At 42.9% G+C, this 19,898-nt stretch overlaps 2 protein-coding genes across 2 annotated transcripts in view; one reads left to right on the top strand and one right to left on the bottom strand.

Annotated features, from left to right (window-relative positions):
- IRF2 (interferon regulatory factor 2) overlaps window positions 1-13,764 on the bottom strand; it is a 147,521-nt gene extending 133,757 nt beyond the window's left edge. Inside the window, exons 1-2 of the mRNA XM_058669943.1 lie at window positions 13,589-13,764; window positions 7,882-8,010 (exon numbers count right to left, since the gene is read on the bottom strand). The gene's annotated coding sequence lies outside the window, so the exon portion shown is untranslated. The remainder of the gene's footprint in view (window positions 1-7,881; window positions 8,011-13,588) is intronic.
- A 613-nt stretch (window positions 13,765-14,377) lies between these two features.
- PRIMPOL (primase and DNA directed polymerase) overlaps window positions 14,378-19,898 on the top strand; it is a 102,854-nt gene continuing 97,333 nt past the window's right edge. Inside the window, exon 1 of the mRNA XM_058669934.1 lies at window positions 14,378-14,433. The gene's annotated coding sequence lies outside the window, so the exon portion shown is untranslated. The remainder of the gene's footprint in view (window positions 14,434-19,898) is intronic.

Raw genomic sequence — 19,898 nt, 5'->3', positions numbered from 1 at the left:
TTCAGGTTGGGCCACTGCATCCATTTGTTTGCTTATGAGATGGGGCAGGGGCACAGACCTGATCAGGTAACTGCAATCATCAGTGTGTGCAGGCTGATGTGATGGACTGAGCTAAACCCCACACTAGCTGACATGCACAGTAGTCACACAGCAGGTCACCTTTGGAGAGGTTTCTTTGCAGAACCCCCACAACTGGGTCACTGAACATAGAACTCCAACCCATAGTGAAAAATCATAGGATCTGCGGTCTGACTGTGAAATGCATGTGTAAGAACTTGATCTTCTCAGTTGCTGAGACCTGTACAGTGGATGGCATGCCCAGGTGCTCATGGGGGACATGACAAGCAGTTCATTGAGGCCTGCAGAGGATATCTAGTACTATGGCGGGCAAAGCAAATTAGACAGCTCTCCCAGTCAAACTTCGACAGCAAGTATCTGAAAAAATTGAGATTCTAAGGTGAACTATCCCAGCAGACGGGTCTTGAAGGGATTTCGTCAACCTTGGAGCAATGAAATCAACAGCATCTTGGAACTATCGAAACCACTTAAGTGGTACCCTTATAACATGGTCCACAATGGGGGCACTGGGATGACACTGGGTGGTAGTGCCCCATTCGCAGCTACTGATGGGATTGGTTGGCTCACTCCACTTCTCTCCCCACTTTCCCCAGACGCTGGAGGTAAAAAGGAGATTGGATGTAGTTGTCTCTTCTACTTTCCCCTATTCTTCAACCCTCCTCACCCTAATTGGTGGTCCACAAGGACATGCATGCCCCTCAACTAAGCAAACATCACCAAAAATGAAATCAATTTATTCTTTTTAAAAAAGAAACTACAATTTCCAAGTGCCCATGTTACATAGCAGCAAAATTAATTTTTAGTACACCAGGCTTATATCTTGCAACCTTTTCAAAAACACTTCTTTAGTGACTTTTTTGAGTGGCTTCCAAGAGTTTCTTTGTACACACGAATGGTTAGCAGACTGGCCATGAGTCTGAAATACCTGTCTTTTCAGTAAAGTTTCACCTGACACAGTCAGACCTATTTGGTTACGTATTCTCCCTGGCTGCTTTTTACTGCAAAGGCAAAGCTGAACAATTACAACAAAAAACAAACAGATAAGCACACCATCTACAAAGATAGTTATGCAACCTGCAGTATAATACTGAATAGCAGTGAAGAGAGAAGACATATTTGTATTATCCTGATTTTTAAAAATATTCAGTCTTTTACCATTAATTGTCTTAGCAACATTTTTAATAAATACCCTTTTATATGAATAGATTGCTAATAGCTATTTAAAATTAAGACTGGTTAAGGGATTTTGATGAATACCTAACCTACTTCTGTTATCATAGGTGTTTAAAAAAAGATTTATGGGCCCAGTGCAGTAACCTACCTTGCCTTGCATGCACCAGGATGCTATATGGCCACTGGTTCTAATCCGGCAGTCCTGCTTCCCATCCAGTTCCCTGCTTGTGCCCTGGGAAAGTAGTCGAGGATGGTCCAAGGCTTTGGGACCCTGCACCCACAGGTGAGACCTGGAATAAGCTCCTGGTTCCTGGCTTCATATCTGCTCAGTTCTGGCCATCGCAGATGCTTGGGGAATGAATCATCGGATGGAAGATTTTCCTCTCTGTATATCTGACTTTCCAGTAAAAATAAACATTTAAAAGAAGACATGCTTATTTGAAAAGCAGAAAGAACAAGAATATCTCTCATCTACTAGCTAACTATAATTCACCTCTTCTAGACCTTCCCTACAAATTATGCTTAAAGTTCGGTTGACACATTGGTCACTCAGTAGCATATTTTTGAACTTCAAGTTGTAAATTTTTTATTTTTCTTGCTTTTGTTGATTTTGTTTTATGGATTTTCATTTAAAGGGATATATTGTGACTGTGTAATAAAGACTATCATATCCAGATGTGAAGATCAATGCAGTATGCATCTCTACTTCCAAATCAAAGATAGAATCCCAATGAAATTGTTAACTATATCTTGACAATTGGATGCTAGACACTCTGCCACAATCCATTCCTACAATGTCAAGATACACTTAAAAAGCAGAATGATGGAATTATGACTGTTTATGAAGGACTATATTATTGTATTGAGTGAAGAAGGTGACCTGGGGGCAGAAATCCCAGAGCCTATGGAAATGTATCATAAAATTGTATATTTATATATAATTTTTATTTATTATATATACTTTCATATACATATAAAATAAATTTGTGATAAATGATAAATTGTGGTTTATAATGCATTATAATTTATTACAAATTTATTTTATATGTATATGAATTATATATTTTTTCTTGAAAGGATCCTCTGCTTCCACGTAAATTCTTCCTTTTATTTCTCAAACTCACTCAATCCCCATACTACCTTGTGCTGCTGTAGCAGAACACCAGAGACTAGATAAGGTATAATGAGCTGAAATGTATTGACTCACAGTTCTGGAGCCTGTCAGGTCTGAGACTGAGAGACAGGCACCTAATGAAGGCCTTCTTGATGCTTTACCCTATGGCAGAGTGCAACAAGAGAACCAGAGAGAGCAGGAAGCAGGCTGAACTCTACTGCTAGTTATAAACCCACCCTCACAATAGCCAACCCATTCCTTTGATTGCAGTATGGATCATTTCATGACAGCTGTGCCCTCACACGTTAGAGTTACTTCTTAGAGATTCCATCTCCTGGCACTATTCCATCTCCCGGCACTACTGCACTGGAGATGACGTTTCCAGCACAGAATCTCTGGGGAACATATACGTTAAAATACATATTTAAAATTTTATTTTTAACATTATTTGCATAGTTAGAGGGATACACATCTGGGGAAAACATTCAAACCATGGCAGATCTTAATAGGCATTTCTCCATGGATACTGATGACCAATAAGCACATACAAATATGTTCAACCTCTCTGATTATTTGGGATATGGAAATTAAAAGAATGTGATACCACTTCACACATAAAATAGCTGCAACCAATGAACAACAAACAGGTGGAGAAATTAGAACCCTGATGCATTGCTAACACAGCTCTGCAAAACAAGCTGGTAGTTCCTCAAAAGCTGAAGTGTGGCATTACCATATGATCCAGCTACTCCACTCCTAGACATACACTCAAGAGAAATGAAAACATACACCACCACACAAACCTGTACATTATTCCTAACAGTTCCAAAGTGAGAACTGCCTAAATATTCATCAACTCATGGATTGGTAAATGAAATGTGGTACACATCCATACAATGGAATATCACTCAGCTACAAAAAGGAAAGAAAAACTAATGAACGCTGTATGAGTAGATCTTGAAGCACGAAAACATTACACTAAGTGAAAGAAGCAGACACGCAAGGTCACATATTAACTTATTACACTTACGTTAAGTGTCCAGGATAGGTAAATCCACAGACAGGAAACAAGGGAATGTTTTCCAGGTCCTGGAGGAGGAAAATGGAGAGTAACTATTAGGCTGCTAAAAGTTGTGATTATAGAGTTCATAAAATATACTAAAAAACAAAACTCACTGGATTATACACATCAGAAGAGTGTGTGTGTGTGTGTGTGTGTGTGTGCGTGTGTATGTTTTGGAAAGGCAGATATACAGAGAGGAGGAGAGAAAGAGAGGAAGATCTGTCTGATGATTCACTCCCCAAGCAACCACAATGGCTGGAGCTGAGCCTGTCCAAAGCCAGGAGCCAGGAACTTCTTCCAGGTCTCCCATGTGGGTGCAGGGTCTCAAGGCTTTGGTTTGTCCTCAACTGCTTTCCCAGGCCACAAGCAGGGAGCTGGATGGGAAGCAGGGCTGCCAGGATTAGAACCAGAATCCATATAGCATCCTGGCACGTTCAAGATGAGGACTTTAGCCACTAGGATACCATGCTTAGCCCAGAGGAATATATTTTCCCCAGTTGCCTTGTACCTAGGCAAGTGTTACACTACTAGAAAAAAAGCTGCAGGTAGCTGAGGAGCATTCTGGGCCTACCTAATGCCAAATTTGTATCTACTATACCAGCATGCCAGCACAGTTTCTTTCTTTTTTTTTTCTTAAGATATGTGAAGAAGATGGGGAATGCGAAACAATTGAAAAAGATGTTCCAGGCTAATGGAATGGAAAAACAAGCCAGTGTAGTCATTCTTATAACAGATAATATAGACTTTGATATGAAAAATATTAAAAGAAATGAAGAAGGACACCACATAATGATCAAAGGATCCATTCAATAAGAAGAGATCACCTTAGTAGTTTCTTAGGATGTTTCTTTTTCATCTCTAATTTTACTTGGTTTTTCTCTCTTGCTTTTCTTTGTTAGTCTGGCTAAAAGTTTGTTTTGCTCATCTTCTCAAAAAAATTGCAATTTCTTATTGCAATTTGTAGTTTTTATTTTCAATTACATTTATTTTCACTGTGATTTTTACTATTTCTTGCTTCCTGTTCATTTTTCCTTTTAAATAAGACCTTGAGATGCATTATTAGATCATTTGAGATATTTTGATTTTTTTTGTAAGCACCTGATATTATAAATGCCTGTCCCTTTCGATACTGTTTTTGCTACACCTCATGGGTGTTGATATTTTTGTTTTATTCTCATTTCTTCTAAAGAGTGCTTTTTTTCTTACTGAATTCTTCAGTGATGCATAGGTCATACTGTAGCAACATTTTCTTCAAGAAGGTTCTTGATTTTATTTTTCATTTCTTCAGTGACACATTGGTCATTCATTAACATGTTGTTTAACTTCATGTTGTTGTAGATTTTCTATTTTTCTTGCTGTTGGTTTCATTTTAATTTTTTTCATTTAAGGGGCTGTATAGTAACTGTGTAATAGAGACTATCATATCCATATGTGAAGACACAATGCAGTATGCATCTCTACTTCCAAATCAAAGATGGATTCCCAAATCAACTATTTACTGTATCTTGACAACAGGATGTTGAACTCTCTGCCATTGTTTATACCTACAAAGTCAGGATATGCTTAAACAGCAAAATAATGAACTTATGACTATTTACGGAAAATTATACTATTGTACTAAATAGGGGAAATAAGTAGGGGGCTGGAGATTTGGGAGGAGGAAGGGAAATCATAGCATCTATGGAACTATATCATAAAAAAATAAAATCTAAAAATGTGGGGAAGGTGTAGAACAGCAGGCAAGGACATGCCACCCTGGCCCCCAGGTAGAAGGGCTCCAGATTGCCTGGGGAAGGGAGTCTGGGGACGTTTTGGAATAGCAGCCACTGAGGGCATATTTGACAGGGGAGAAATTACTTCTACGGTCTTTCACAAACTGGGCCACTGTACTTGCAGGTTGGTAAGGGAGCTGAGATGGAGTGACTAAAAGGGGGAAACTGAAGGGCATGCCTGTGTCAGACCAAAGCACCTATCCATGTGGGAAACTTACACTGGGCTAAATACCATTGCTGATCACCTGCTGGCACATGCCAAAGCTGGGGTTAGGGGCATGCCTGGCTAGGTTATGCCACAGTACCCACCCATGAATGTTGGAGCAAGGGGTGAGCCATGAGAGGCTGGGTCATAGCATCCATGCCAATATGAGAGAACCAGATACAGGGGCAGATTCTGTAGGGACTTGTTGGCTCACCTCTGTAGGACTATACCACAAGCTGATTTACAAAGAGACCTGGGGGTGGCAATGGGCTGTGCCAGACAAGACCACAGATTCACCTGACAGGAACCCTCCTCCCACTCACTGGTCGGAGCAGGGTCTGGGAGGAGGCTGGACTGGGCCAGGCTGCAGCAGCTGCAAGCATATGCAAAGGTTGGGAATGAGGCCACACAATACTAGGCAGAGTCACTACACTCACCAGCATGTGTGGGATCTGAGGCTGGGAGCATGCCTGGTAGGAGAACTTAGGGAACTCTCCTACAAGGCAGAAGTCTCCACTGTGGAGCACAATAGCTAGAACTGAGGGAGGGCCAGGCCAGGCAAGTTTGTAGCACTTATCAGCTTTTGTGAAGGTCAGGTTTAAGTACAGGTTGGGCCAGGTCAGGCACTGGTACCTCTTGGCACACCCAAGACCCAGGACAAGGTATGGGCCATATTTGGCTGGGGAATGCTGTAACACCCAGCAGCAAGAGCTGAGACTGCAGGTGGGCAACACCAGGTGATTCAAAGCACCTGCCAGCACACAAAAGACCTGGGGCTGGGAATGGGCCTAATAGGGGAACCCTAGAGATTCCCCTACTAAGCTGTAGCTCCCGCTGGTGAGTGTAAGAGCCAGGGTTATGGACATACCAGGCTGGATAAGCCTGCAGCAGATGTGTGGGCTTGGTCTAGGAACAGATCAGACTAGGCTAGGCTCCTCTTGCTGGAATCACAAGAGACAGAATTGGTGCAGGACAGGCTGAGCTAGGCTATTGCACCTGCCAGGTAACATGAGAGCTGGGTCTGGGAGTGTGCCAGACTGAGATAAGCTGTAGCACCCATTGGTGAGAGCTGGAATGGGTATGGACCAGTCAGGTTAAGCCATAGGACCTGCCAGTGAATACCAGGACTAAGGGCTAGCCATGCTATTCTGGGCAGCAGCACCTGCTAGTGCCACAAACAAGATCCACTGCTGGGAGTAGGCCAAGTAGGGGAACTTGGGGAACTCCCCTGCTAGGCACAGCTCCTGCTAGTGAGTGCAAGAGCTAGGACTGGGAGCAGAGTAGAACAGGCTGAGCTGTAACACCCATTAGCATATGTGTGAGCCAGGTCTGGGGACAGGCTCGTCAGGGTCAGCCCACAGCATACACTGGCATGAGAGCCAGGACAGGGAATAGGCCAGGCCAGGCTGGACCTCAACACCGATCAGTTAATCTAAGAGCTGGAGCTATGTGTCAGCCAGGTTGAGCTAGGCTGCTATTACCTGCCAGCAAGAGCTGGACTGGGGAGTGGGTTGGACTGAACCAGGCTGTAGCACCTGCTGCTGAATGCCAAGGTTGTAGGCAGGCCATCTCAGACTGGGCTGCAACATACACTTGCATACACCAAGACCAAGAGTTGGGAGTGGGCTTATGAGGCGAACCTCCAGGACAATCCTGCAGGGCTTCTGTTTCCACAGGTGTGCATGAGAGCTGGGGCTGGCAGTGAGCCAGGCTGGGCTAGGCTACTACACTTGCTACTATGAGAGAGCCATAATGGGTGCAGATCAGCTAGGCTAGGTGGCAGAATCTGCTAGTAAGTCCTGGTACTAGGTATAAGTCATTTCAGACAGGACCACAGTACCCCTGGCAGGCACAAGATCTGTAGCTGGAAGCATACCTGGCAAGAGAACTACACACAGTCCCCTGCTAGGCTATATCTACTGCTATATCTGCTTCTCATGGTGAACGTGAGAACCAGGGCTAGAGGCAGGCCAAACTGTACAAGATGGCAGCACCTGTTAGCATAAGTAAGAGCTGGAGCTGGGGGTTGATTAAGCTGAATTAAGCTGAGTTAAGCTGCAGAACCCTCAAGTGTACATGACAGCCAGATGGGATATGGGCTGGGCCAGGCTAGAATGCAGCAGAGACTGGCATGCACAAAAACCAGGCTGGGTGCAGGCCTGGTTAGTGTTATTAATGGTTATTCTGACTAGGCTGTGGCACACACTAGTATGCCTGAGGACCAGGTATGTGGCAGCCCGGCTGGGCTGGATCACAGCACGCATTGATTCCTGTGAGAGATGGGGCTGGGGTGGACTGACCAAGTATGTTTGTTGGCTGGTGCAGGTGACAGACCAAACCTGAAACTGCATTGGCTGGCACATACTTGAGTCAAGTCTGAGGTCACCCTACTGAGGCTTCTTAGGGGACTCTCCAACTAGACCACTGGACTCAAAACTCTGACCACAACGAAAAATCAAAGGATGTGTCATCCTACCTTAGACAGAGTCTCCTCAGTTGTTGATGCCTATGCAGTGGACAGCATGCCCAGGTATACCAAGGAGACATAACAGCTAGCTCATCTGGGTCAGCAGAGGATGTCAAACTTTGCAGCATGTTCCTAGGTCTGTGGATGCATAAAGGTAGACTTGATCAACCAAGAGATCTTGGAAAAATCTTATCAACCTCTTATCAACCCTGGAACAATGAAACTGAACTATGTATTTGAACTATCCAACTAACAATGTGTCTGAACTATTCAAGCCACTCAAGTCACACCCTCAGAACATTCCTCCCCACATCAGGGTCTCTAACGCATCACCAAAAGATCATCTGCCATCACTGAGTGCTGATGTAACTTTACAGCAAGGAGCTGTCTCCTACATTTCTACCCCTATTGACACAGAATAGAGGGAGAGAAATTTTTGTCCCACCCACATCCCTCCATACCTGATCCATCCTACCCTAATCAGAGGCCCACATGGGTGTGTATCCCTGTCAACAATGTAAAATTTTAAGAATAAAAAAAATTAAAGAGTATATGTTATTGCAGTGAATTTCTTTATGATATGTGAACTCAACTTTAAAAACAAAATAGAAGGTAGCTACACCCATGAATAAAAACTGTAATAACTTGGTGACACACTTAAAATCCAAAGTCCTTCCGTCATCTAAATGCCCTGGCTCTTGTTTCCTCTGTCATGTCCTTGACCATTATTCACTGTGCTCGAGTCCCTCTGTCCTCCCTGCAATTTCTTGGCTTGCTTCTGCCTCAAAGCCTTTATGGTTTCTGAGTATTTATCTCAGATGTTCTTCGGGTGGCTCACTACCTTACTGTACACCAAACTATTCTAATGACCATATCCGGAGGAAGCACTTCCTCTACTACCTTGTCTACAACAACAGCCCTATCTTTCTCTAACCCATCACCAACCTGGGTTTCCTCCCCAGCAGCCATGGCTCCTTGCGGTTGTGTGATTTATCCATTTGTTCACTATCCCTCCTTCACGAGAATGTGAGCCCTTGGAGGGAAGGGATATGTCTTGTGCCTTGTTCATTGTTCATTCTACATCTATTTTCTGCACTTGTGACCTAATACATGTAATGCATTTATTTGTTGTGTAAAATAATGAAAGTGTGAGGAGTGACTCAAGCATTGGCCCTGAAGACCAATGAGACCCTTGCCATTTTAGAAACCCCACTTCAGACAGTTGCTTCCCTTACGTCTCAGTTCCCTTAAAGTTTTGGTTCCAGTTTCCCTTAGGTTTCAGTTCCCTTAAGTTTCAATTCCGGTTTCATTTCTGTAAGTCTTGGGCTCTTTAGTTCCATGCCCAATTTTGTTCCCCGACAAGCCCTATCCACCAATCCCTTGTGGCCCCATACCCCTGGTCTCGCCTACCGCCTTGTGTACCAATCCCCACAAACCTGTGCTTCCAGTACCCACCCCTATGCCATAAAAGCATGCTCCCTTCCTCCCCCTCTCTCTGCTCCTGCTTCTCCATGCAGCCACTCACTTCTGCACAAATAAAGACCTCCTCTGTGTGACTTGCTGCATCTGGTGCTTGGGTTTGTGGCATTATTTTCTAACTGGGAGAATATACACAGTAGAATGAAAACTTGTTTTAACATGAACTTAACTTACTTAAACTCCATGATTGTGAAGAGCTGCAAAATTCAAAATTTCAAAAGCTTTGGTCACACTAAGGAGTGAATAACCTTATATAATATCTTTTGCTTAGCAGAACCCATGGGTAAGATTGTAGACATGCCAAGCTGAATCTAAAATGAATACACTGGAGAGCATGGAAAAAATTCACAGTAAATCTGCATTTGACCCATTCAGAAAACAAACCACAAAGCAGGTATACTTTCTTCATGTCATCTCTCATGTAAGAAATATCTTGTAGCCTTGAAGGATGGTTGAAGTGATCAGTTTCCCACCAAAGACCAGCCATCCTGAACTGGATGATACTCTAAGGAGTACCAATCCAAATCCTTCAGTCCTCTCTGAGTGAAAAAGTAGCCTTGCACTCAATAGATCTGTTGAAAAAACCCATCAGTCTTCAATTCAGTCTCTCCTTCTCTATCATCTTTCCTAATAGAGCAAAGTAGAAACTGAGAAGCAAAAACATAGCTCAGAATGTTACAGCCAACTGCTATTTTTCACAATCTGCCCACACCTTAAATAAACATGAAACACTGTAACTAGTTATAATCAGACACTACAGGAAAAGAAAGGCCAGAACTAAAAAAAAAAAAAAAAAAAAAAAACCTGGAGAACACTCAGGCCTCATCTTTTCTACATAAAATCTGCTTTTCTTTGTGACTATAAATGTCTTCTTACAAGAAAAGAAAATCAAGCATAAGGCCATAGAATGCTCAGGTTTACACAGATTTTTTTCAGTACTTTTCTGATAAACTCACCTCAGGAAAATTCTCTTCTTTCAGGGAGGACCAATATTAAAACTGTTCAAATTCTATATACGGATACACAAACAACAGGGTTCAATGCGAGGTATAGCCACTTGAGTCTTCTGGAAACTCTTTCAGCTCCCTGGGGAAATGATTACAGTGGAGCTGGAGCAGGATATTGTTGAAGCTTTGTTGGAATCTAACTTATCTCCTGTTTTCCAAAACAACGGCCTTAGGAGAAAATCAAAGTACCCTGCTGAGTAGAACATAATTGGCAAAGCATGCTCTTTTCCAATCACCAATCCGCAGGAACAAATGAGCAGGGCTTCTGACTAACAACCAACAGGCCCTGCACTTAAAATGGCACATTGGGTCCAACTAAGGAGTTGGATGTTAATTAATCTGTTTGGGGGACTCTAGATGTTGAAAGGTTTTCATCGTTTTGTAGCAAAATTAAAACGCCTCAAGGAGAGGCTGAGTGTGACAACTCAAACTTGTGTATTAACAAACTATCAGATTACAACTTCACCATCTCACAGATGGTATACTTAAATGCAATAATTTTACTTTTGTTCCAACAATGCTTAAACAGGCCCCTACTTTATATTTAACAATAATGTAAGTCAGCTCTGAATAAACACCGAGCCCCTAAGCTAAACACATCTTCAAAGACAGAACTCGATATGCTAAATTCATTATGCCAGGTTAGAGATGCAGACACGCTGACTCAAATGAATTTGAGAACCTGTCCAATTACACAGTGAAGAAACAGGAGAGGGGACTCTGTCTCTCCTGCTTTGTTGTAATTCTTCCACCTTCAAGAATCAAACTAGGAAGTTCCTGCCATTTTTCCTATAGTCTGCTCTCCTTCTCCCCTAGTAAAGGCTACTCCGGGACGTCTCGGATGAAGTCCATCCTGTTATCCATTCGACAAACATTTCCCAGGGGCTCCTCTTAGCACAGCAGCCTACCGGTATTAGGCACCATAACCTGTGCTGAGCAGCCATGACAGAACAAGCTATACAAACATTCTGGCCTTGCAGGGCTAACATTCTAGTGGAGGTAGAGGGCCAATGAGCCCAGGAATAATTAATGCAGTGATGGTACAAAGACAACTGCTAAGAGAGAAACATGAGAGATAAAAGAGGCAGGGAATGTGAGCGTGTGTGAATATTTAGAGTCACACCTATAAATGTTTTGAAAATGAAATTTGAGCAAAGACTTTCTGGGGTATTACAGTAAGCTTTAGTTGTCAATTTGGCTTGGCTATAGGATTCAATGACTTGACACAACGTAGGGATTACTGCAAAGGACCTGAAGATGAGGACAGCACACATTTTAAAAGGAGATCACCCGCAGTGATACGAATGGGCCTCATCTAAACAGTTGAAAGTCCTTCAAATCAAAACTGAGTCCTTAAGGAAGAAGCAACACTTCCTCAAAACTGCAACATCAAGGAATAGGCACCTGGCCTAGCCCTCAAAATGCTGGCTGGGATGCAGACACACTGGAGTGCCTGACTTCAAGTTCAAGGCTCAGCTCCCTACTTATGCAGACCCTGGGGAGGCCATGGTAATTGCTCAAGCAGTTGGGTCCCTGGCACATACAAGGGAGACCTGGTTGGAGTTCCCAGCTCCTAGCTTTGTTCCCAGGCCAGTCCCAATTGTTGTGGGTAGTTTGGAAGTGAACCAGGTAGATGGGGTGCACTCACTCTCTGTCTCTCAAAAATAAGTAACACTGAAATGGCAGCTCCCACCTAAGGCTTTCCTGCTTATCTAGCTGTCCTGTCTATTTTAAGACCTGCCATGGCCAGATACAATGGCTCAGTGGCTAAAATCCTTGCCTTGCACTTGCATGGATCCCATATAGCCAGCGGTTCATGTCCCAGCTGTTTCACTCCCCTTCCAGGTCCCTGCTTGTGGCCTGGGAAAGCAGTATGAGATGGCCCAAAGCCTGGGGACCTTGCACCCACATGGGAGACCTAAAAAAAGCTCCTGGCTTCAGATCAGCTAAACTCTGGCCATTGTGAACACTTGAGGAACAGCTACTTGGGGAACCTACAGATGGAAGATCTTTGTCTCTCCTCTCTGTAAATCTGTCTTTCCAATAAAAATGAACAAATATTTAAAAAAACAAAAAACAAAAATCCTTGCCAATCCCAACTGTATAAGCTGAAATAAATCTTATAAATCCTAGTATATTTCCTTTTCATATACATGCATTTGTGTATCTCCTACACATGTATAATAACATACACCTCCATAGATGTATGTATATATACAAGCACATCTAGTGGTCCTGTGTCACATGTTTCCATCAAGGTGGGACTGCATGCACGATGGGGTCCTGTATGATTACATCACCTAGTGACATAGTTGTCTTCATTTGTGTAAGTAAACTATGTGATGTTCACATAATGAAATCTGCCTAATAATGCATTTCTCAGAATGTGTCCCTGTCATAAGGTAGCATGTGACTGTATACTTTCGTAAGAGGGCTCTTGAAAAAATTCATAGAAAATGTACATCATGAAAGAACTAAATATAGATTTAAATATTCTCTACAACAAAATAAACTCATCATCTAATTCCATTGTACATGAACCTTTTGAACTACCCTAGTACACACATATGGTGCATTTATGTACAAACATGTGTATATAAACACATTAATACACATATATTCTGTGCACACACATGCACATCCTCCTACTGAATCTGTTTCTGTAGGGTAAGAATATTCTAGGCCCAGAAACATAAACAGCCTAGGCATCAGGTATGGGATACTATGCTAGCCATGGATAAACTATCATCAAGACACAATAGGCTCCCACCATCTTTAAACTCACAAGAGCAGAGCCACTCCCATCTGATGATCCATCTGTTGCCCTAACCACCAGCCTGCGCCCCATAGTAATGATCTCAACATTATTTTTTTTTAAACTAGCATTCATAAATTGCCCCAACTAGTGGTCATACTTGCCCTACTACTTGTACTCACCCCCTCAGGGGTGGCTGTGGAGTTCAGGAATGATGCTTGCATGCCCATTGTGAATTGTCTTGACAGAAACCATCAGTGAGGAGTGACAGCTAACATCATCCACATTTCATAGGTGAGGATGCTGAGGCCCAGAGATCAACCACTGCGCCTGGGATCACACACGTGACACAGGCAGGATTGGGTCTGAAGCCATTGGCCTAACAATCTTTCCTTATTGAAAAGTAACTATGGTCATCTCTAGTCGCTCACTTCCCAGACACAGTTCACCCTTCAACTCATTTCAGTGAACTCACATTTCCCTCACTCCTGAAGACAAACATTTTTTGCTTTTCTGGCAGAGGGAGAAGCTGCAGTGTCCCACGAATGGCACCCATCTAGGAATGCTGTCAACCAAACTGTGCGTTGCGTCCAAGCTCATGTCCTCGTCTATGGGTATCTCCTCAGGACACATGAACCATAAGCAGTCCCAAAGGTCTTCGACGCGGGGACCCCTGCCCTCAGCACTAACATGGTTCAAAGCTACCCCAGAACAATCTTGACGAGAAACGGGAGCGGGTTTCCGAGGTTAACCATCTCACAGCCCTCTTTATGGTCTTCTTACTCCCCCACTCAAATCCGCCTGAGGTTTAGAAGGCAAATAAAGTCACCAGTGAACTCCAGCACTGTCCGCTGTCTCCCTGACATCTCCAGGCCCTTGGGGCTGAAGCACCTGCGCTGGCCTGCAGACGGGAAAGTGCAAAGACCTCGCTCTTGGCACAGAAAAGCAAGGTGCGCAAAGCTACACCACCCAACCCTCAGCGGGGACCGCCGTTTCTCCATTACAGTAACTCAAAACGTCAATAAAACCTATACCCGCAAACCCCTCCCACGCTACGCTTGTCCTCCACCTGGCCAGGCCACTAATACACAGGAAATGCCGGAGCAGGAAGTGGCGCTAGGCCGGCGCCGGCGGCGGCACGATGCATCCTGGGAGTTGTAGTCCGCACGGAGAGCACGCAGGCGCAGGGTGGTAGCTGGCCTCCAGGGTGGCCGCCCAGGGAGAAGGAGTGTGCGCAGGCCTCGGGCCGCTCGTGAGCTGAGGTGGACCGAGACGGCCCCCAAGTGGACACAGTGCGCGGTCAGGAAGCAAGCCGGGCAGGTAAGACAGGAACAAATTGCAGTGTTCGTCGCCTAGTAAATATAATAACACTCTGGAAAACACAGGACTGAAAAACTACCAAATATATTGTGTATATGGTACTCAGAGTAATGAAAATATGGCACGGTCTGTAAGCGTGTGAGGGTTAGGTTAGGAGTTGGGGGGGCTAAAGGATTGCTCTGTGTGTGTGTGTGTGTGTGTGTTTTACAATTTTATCTGTTTTCGTAATTGTTAATGATGACAAACCCTTTTTCATGGTGAGAAAGCATATATGGCAGGGTTTTTTTTTTTTAAGAGTTATTTACTTTTATTACAAAGTAAGATATACAGAGAGGAGGAGAGACAGAGAAGAAGGTCTTCTGTCCACTGATTCACTCCCCAAGTGACCGCAACGACCAGGGCTGCACCAATCCAAAGCTAGGAGCCAGGAACCTCTTCCGGGTCTCCCACGCGGGTGCAGGGTCCCAAGGCTTTGAGCCACCCTGGACTGCTTTCCCAGGCCACAAGCAGGGAGCTGGATGGGAAGTGGAGCTGCTGGGATTAGAACCGGCGCCCATATGGGATTCCAGCGCGTGCAAGGAGAGGACTTTAGCCACTAGGCTACTGCGTCAGGACTCCAATATGTCCCCTTCATGTTGTTTTTAAAAAGACAGCAGAAGCGCTGGCGTCACCCCAGTGCCTTGTCATATTCACTTCCCACCTTCCCTTAGGTTCCTTCCTTCCTCTGTTCTGTCCTCCCTCGGTTCCTCGCTGATTTGTTTTTTCTAAAAAATGTTACATCCAAAGGTTCATGAAAATAGAAGTGAATGATTAAATTTACCTTAGTACAAAAAAGTTGAAATTCATGCCTATGAGACCATCGTTCATGCAAATGTAGATTGTGAAAAAAAACAAAAAACAAACAACAACAACAAAAAAACCCTATGGCTTTTCGACAAAATGGCGGTTTGTATATGTTTCTGCAAAGGTGGCAATTTTCATCTTCATGTACACTTCCATTACAGTTATGATAGGAGAGATGGCTAACTGAATTGCTTTCAGTCCTAAATCCTTTTTCGCCTTCCTTTGCCTGTCATAAATATTTATGTTCTTGTTTCACTTCTTGTCTGAACAATCTGATCTGTTTTCTAGGATATCAGCAAATGCTAATACATCCTTCTTCAGTAGCTCCAACCCAGACTTCTCTGCTTAAGCCTGCGGAGTCCTTCTTTCCACGTTCCTACCAGCTTTACCGGGTTGTCTAAATTATCAAAGCCACATTGTCTTCACCTGTTGCCTCCTTTCTGTGGTTGACCTTACTATTCATGAGAACTAGGTATACAAACCCTTCATCCAGAAACTCCTCCCAGTTCTCTCCATCACACTCGTTAGGTTCTATGTGTTCTTCCTGAATGGTTCTTGATACCCTCCCTTTTCATTTTCCCGTTGTCAGCACTTGGTCAGAATGTTGTCCAAGTGCTCCACAAGCCCATTTGTGGACCTGTCTGCTTTTGAGTGTCTCAGGTCTGCAGCAGAACCCTGCCCATGTGCCTCTTCGCTGCTGCTCTCCTCCCCACCTCGTGTCATGTAACTCTGGGACACTGCTAGCATTTCTTTGGACAAATTGCATTGTCCCTGGATTTCACCTGCTGACCGCTCTGCCTTCAGAGCTCCCACGCATTCCTTTCTTCCCACAGACACACGTCCCATTACCATCTGACAGGTTTATGGTCCTTCATGGCCTCCCAGGAACTTGAGTTTCCTTGTCTGTGGGTTCCTTAAATTGTAGTTAAGTATTCATGTGGCTTGTGCCTCATTAGCCTGCAAAAACCTAATAGTTCAATTTGTGCCTGACTGTCAATGCCTGTAATCTTAGTTATAACCAATGCTGTACATTTATATTTAGCTTTGTAACACTATTAAGTATATAGTAATTCAAACTATATAGCTTTTTATTAACCCTTTGCAAAAATAAGCTAAGTGGTTACAGCATGCATCTCAAGAAAATAAAAGTCATTATTGGTTTTATCACTTTAGAAAAAAAGAAAATGTACTTGTGTCACCATCTATACCTTGAATTAAAAATAGTGTACATTTCATTAGCTAATGTAGTTTCATATTAAAACACGTTTCTTGACTCCAAACAATTGTCTAAACTGTTAGACTGAATATTATATTTAATATATACCTGTCTATACGAATTTTGACATGAAGTCCATAATTTCTTAACAAAGAAAAGTACTTAAATAGAACACAGTTCAGTCTTACTGGGAGTGTGCTGTGACCTAATTGGTAGCTCTAGCAAAGAGAGAGAAATGATTTTGCTGAGGCAACCTCCAGGGAATTTGAATTTACAATTTAAAACAATAAATTAAAAATAGAGCCAAAGGCTGTTACTCAGAGAATTTGGATTAAAAACTAGGGAATTGGGAGGAAAGAAAGATGAAATTTTCTAAAAATCAGGTGAAAAAAGATATAGTCTAGTAAAAAAATTTCTTCAGTTAATTAAGATTCAGTTATTTAAGAATGTTAGTTTTTATGACATTGATATTATGTCATTATATTCATTTATTGGGTTATGTTGATTAAAACATCTATTTGCAATACATGATAAATTAGCACATATCAAGGTGACAATCCACTCTCAATTATTTGTACTGATGGAAGGAAAGGTTGGGTTCCAGTCACTGTGAACTGTTAGTCCTTCCAGCTGGTGGAAGCTGTGGTCATGCCTGTACTATTGATGGTACCATGGTCCTGGTCCAAGTGCTGGCCAGGCAGCTAAGATGCAAAGGATAGTTTCCTAACAAAAAATAAATTTCACGTAAAAATTGTAATGTGTACACGGAAACAGCAGTTGTGGCTTTGGTTGACTGCTACAGTGCCTTTTGCTTTTCCAAGTTCAGCCAACATTTATGGAGAGCGGACCATGGACAGGGCTGGTATGCCAAGCACTTGGGATACACGATTCCAACTTGTACACTGTGACCTCATGGAGCAGGCACAGTGGCAGTCTTGATTAGAATTTTCATGCAGACAATTTCAGTGTGCAAAGTGAGAAAGAGAGCGGTCTCGTAGCATCGTGACAGGAGGGACCTCCGATGGAGGAAAGACCCAAGAACATGGTGGAAATGATGTCTTTTAAGCACAATTTTGGTGTGCAGAGCATTGGCTGACAGCAGGAGGGCAGAGACAATGCCCATCAGAAGGCCACAGTTGTAATCCTTAAGTAAAAAGCACAGTCCCAGTAAGACTGACTGAACTGTGTTCTATTTAAATAGCAGGCTTTCTCTCTTGTGTGTATGTCTATTATGTGTAAAGAAATTAAGGACTTCTTGTCAAAATGTATGTGGACATTTATATATGCAATATAATAGCCAATATCCAAACTTATAATGATTGGAGTCAAGAAACTTGATTTTATAAGAAATTGCATTAGCTTATGAAATGTCTAATATATATTTTTAGATTTTTTTTATTGTTAAGACAGATCAGATTTATGGAGATAAGGAGAGACAAGAGAGAAAGATCTTCCTACTGCTGGTACACTCCCCAAATGGTCACGACAGTCAGAGCTGAGCCAATCAGGAGCCAGAAGATTCTTCCAGGTGTTCCATATGGGTTCAGGGTTCCAAGCTCATGGGCCATCCTCTACTGCTTTCCCAGGCCAGAAGCAGTGAGTTGACAAGAAGCCATTAGGAAGGGTGGGACTGACGGCTCTTCCTCCCATTCTGATGAGAATAGAATTCAGGGCTATGGAAATCACATTCTAACCCCCAGTGGCTATTCTTGATGGTGAAGCCAGGAGTTAGAAGACTGTAGGATAACCTCGAGCAAGCTATTATTTTTTTTTTAAGATTTATTTTTATTGGAAAGTCGAATATACAGAGAGGAGAGACAGAAAGATCTTTTCCGTGATTCATTTTTTTGTTAAATTTATTCATTAATTACATTGTGTTGTAATTACATAGAATCTGGGATTCTCCCCCCCACTCTCCCCCCATGGTGGGTTCCTCCACCCCGCTGCATAGCCACAATGGCCGGAACTGGGCCGATCCAAAGCCAGGAGTCAGAAGCTTCTTCCTGCATGGGTGCAGGGTCCCAAGGCTTTGGGCTGTGCTCAACTGCTTTCCCAGGCCACAAGCAGGGAGCTGGATGGGAAGTGGGGCAACCAGGATTAGAACTGGTGCCCATATGGGATCCCAGCATGTGTAAGGCAGGCACTTCAGGCACTAGGCTACTGCACCAGGCCCAAGATATTATATTTTTAAAGAGAAATTTCATCGGGACCAGAGACCCTAACTACCTATTAGCCAATATGACCTCTTACAACAAGAGTAAACTACTAGTATTGAGCACGTCAATTAAGAACATTCCTACTTGAATTTTTTGGCAAAATTGAAAACTACCTTCAGAAATCTAAAAATTAGAATACTGAAGGTCCTGCCTGGATTAGACAGTGAAATCGGTAGAAGTGTTTTGGTTGATTTGTGTCTACATTCATACTTAATTTTACAGAAAAATTTTTAGGTTAACAAACTTTTTAAAAAATTCACGCTTTTTCAAGTGCTGAGTCACTAACATAAAGGAACATCAGTAATAGATATAGATAAGTTAGTAGTAAGCAGAGAGCCAATGTGAATTCAAATGAAATACTAGCTTTGTTTCTAGGATGTAGCAGTTAAACAGATGGAGTTGTATTTCAAAGGCTTGAGCTTTAAAATAACTACAAATTGGGCCATGAGAATGGGTAATGGGTTCTGTATATCATGAAAGACCACTGAAATTTACCAAGGGAAGATAGAAGTAGCCAACTGTGTCAGTCTGGATTTCATTGATTGAATGGAATAAATGAGACTAAGCAAATTACAAAGACCTCATTACCTTGTATTGGGCACTGTTCCATGACCTCCATCATCACCACTTTGCTGACCAAGTCTCCAACAAGTGAAGGCTTAGGGATGTAAAACTCAAACCATACCCAGACCATAGCACCAATAAACAGCATCGCTAGCAACTGGAAGATGCAAACCAAAACAGTAGCAAAATGCATGTTCCACCCAGCAGCTGGACAAAACTCTTAGAAGCATGTTGGTTAGAATGTGGAGAAAGGGATACTCTTCCCACTGTCACAGAGAGGATTTATTTGGCAATATGTTCAAATTTGGCATTTTATTAAAACTGTAATAGTCTTAAATTCAGAAATTCTGCTTCATGGGGTAGGTGTTTGGCCTAGAAGTTAGAATGATGGTTAAAGCATCCTTGGCCTGTATTAGAGTGTCTTGGTTCACCTTCTGACTCTACCTCTTGAGTCCTGCTTCTTGCTGGTGGGCACTCTGGCAAGCAGCAGGTGATGACCCAAGTGCTAACTCACATGGAAGTCCTGGATTGAGTTCCCAGCTCCTGGCTTAAGCCTCCCTCAGCCCAGTTCCAAGTGTTGTGGGCATTTGGGGAGTATATCAGTGAATGGGATCTCTCTCTCTCTC

Source organism: Ochotona princeps, chromosome 11 (genome assembly GCF_030435755.1).
Source record: "Ochotona princeps isolate mOchPri1 chromosome 11, mOchPri1.hap1, whole genome shotgun sequence".
In the NCBI taxonomy this organism is placed as follows: Eukaryota; Metazoa; Chordata; class Mammalia; order Lagomorpha; family Ochotonidae; genus Ochotona; species Ochotona princeps.
This window is presented reverse-complemented; position numbering and strand designations above follow the sequence as displayed.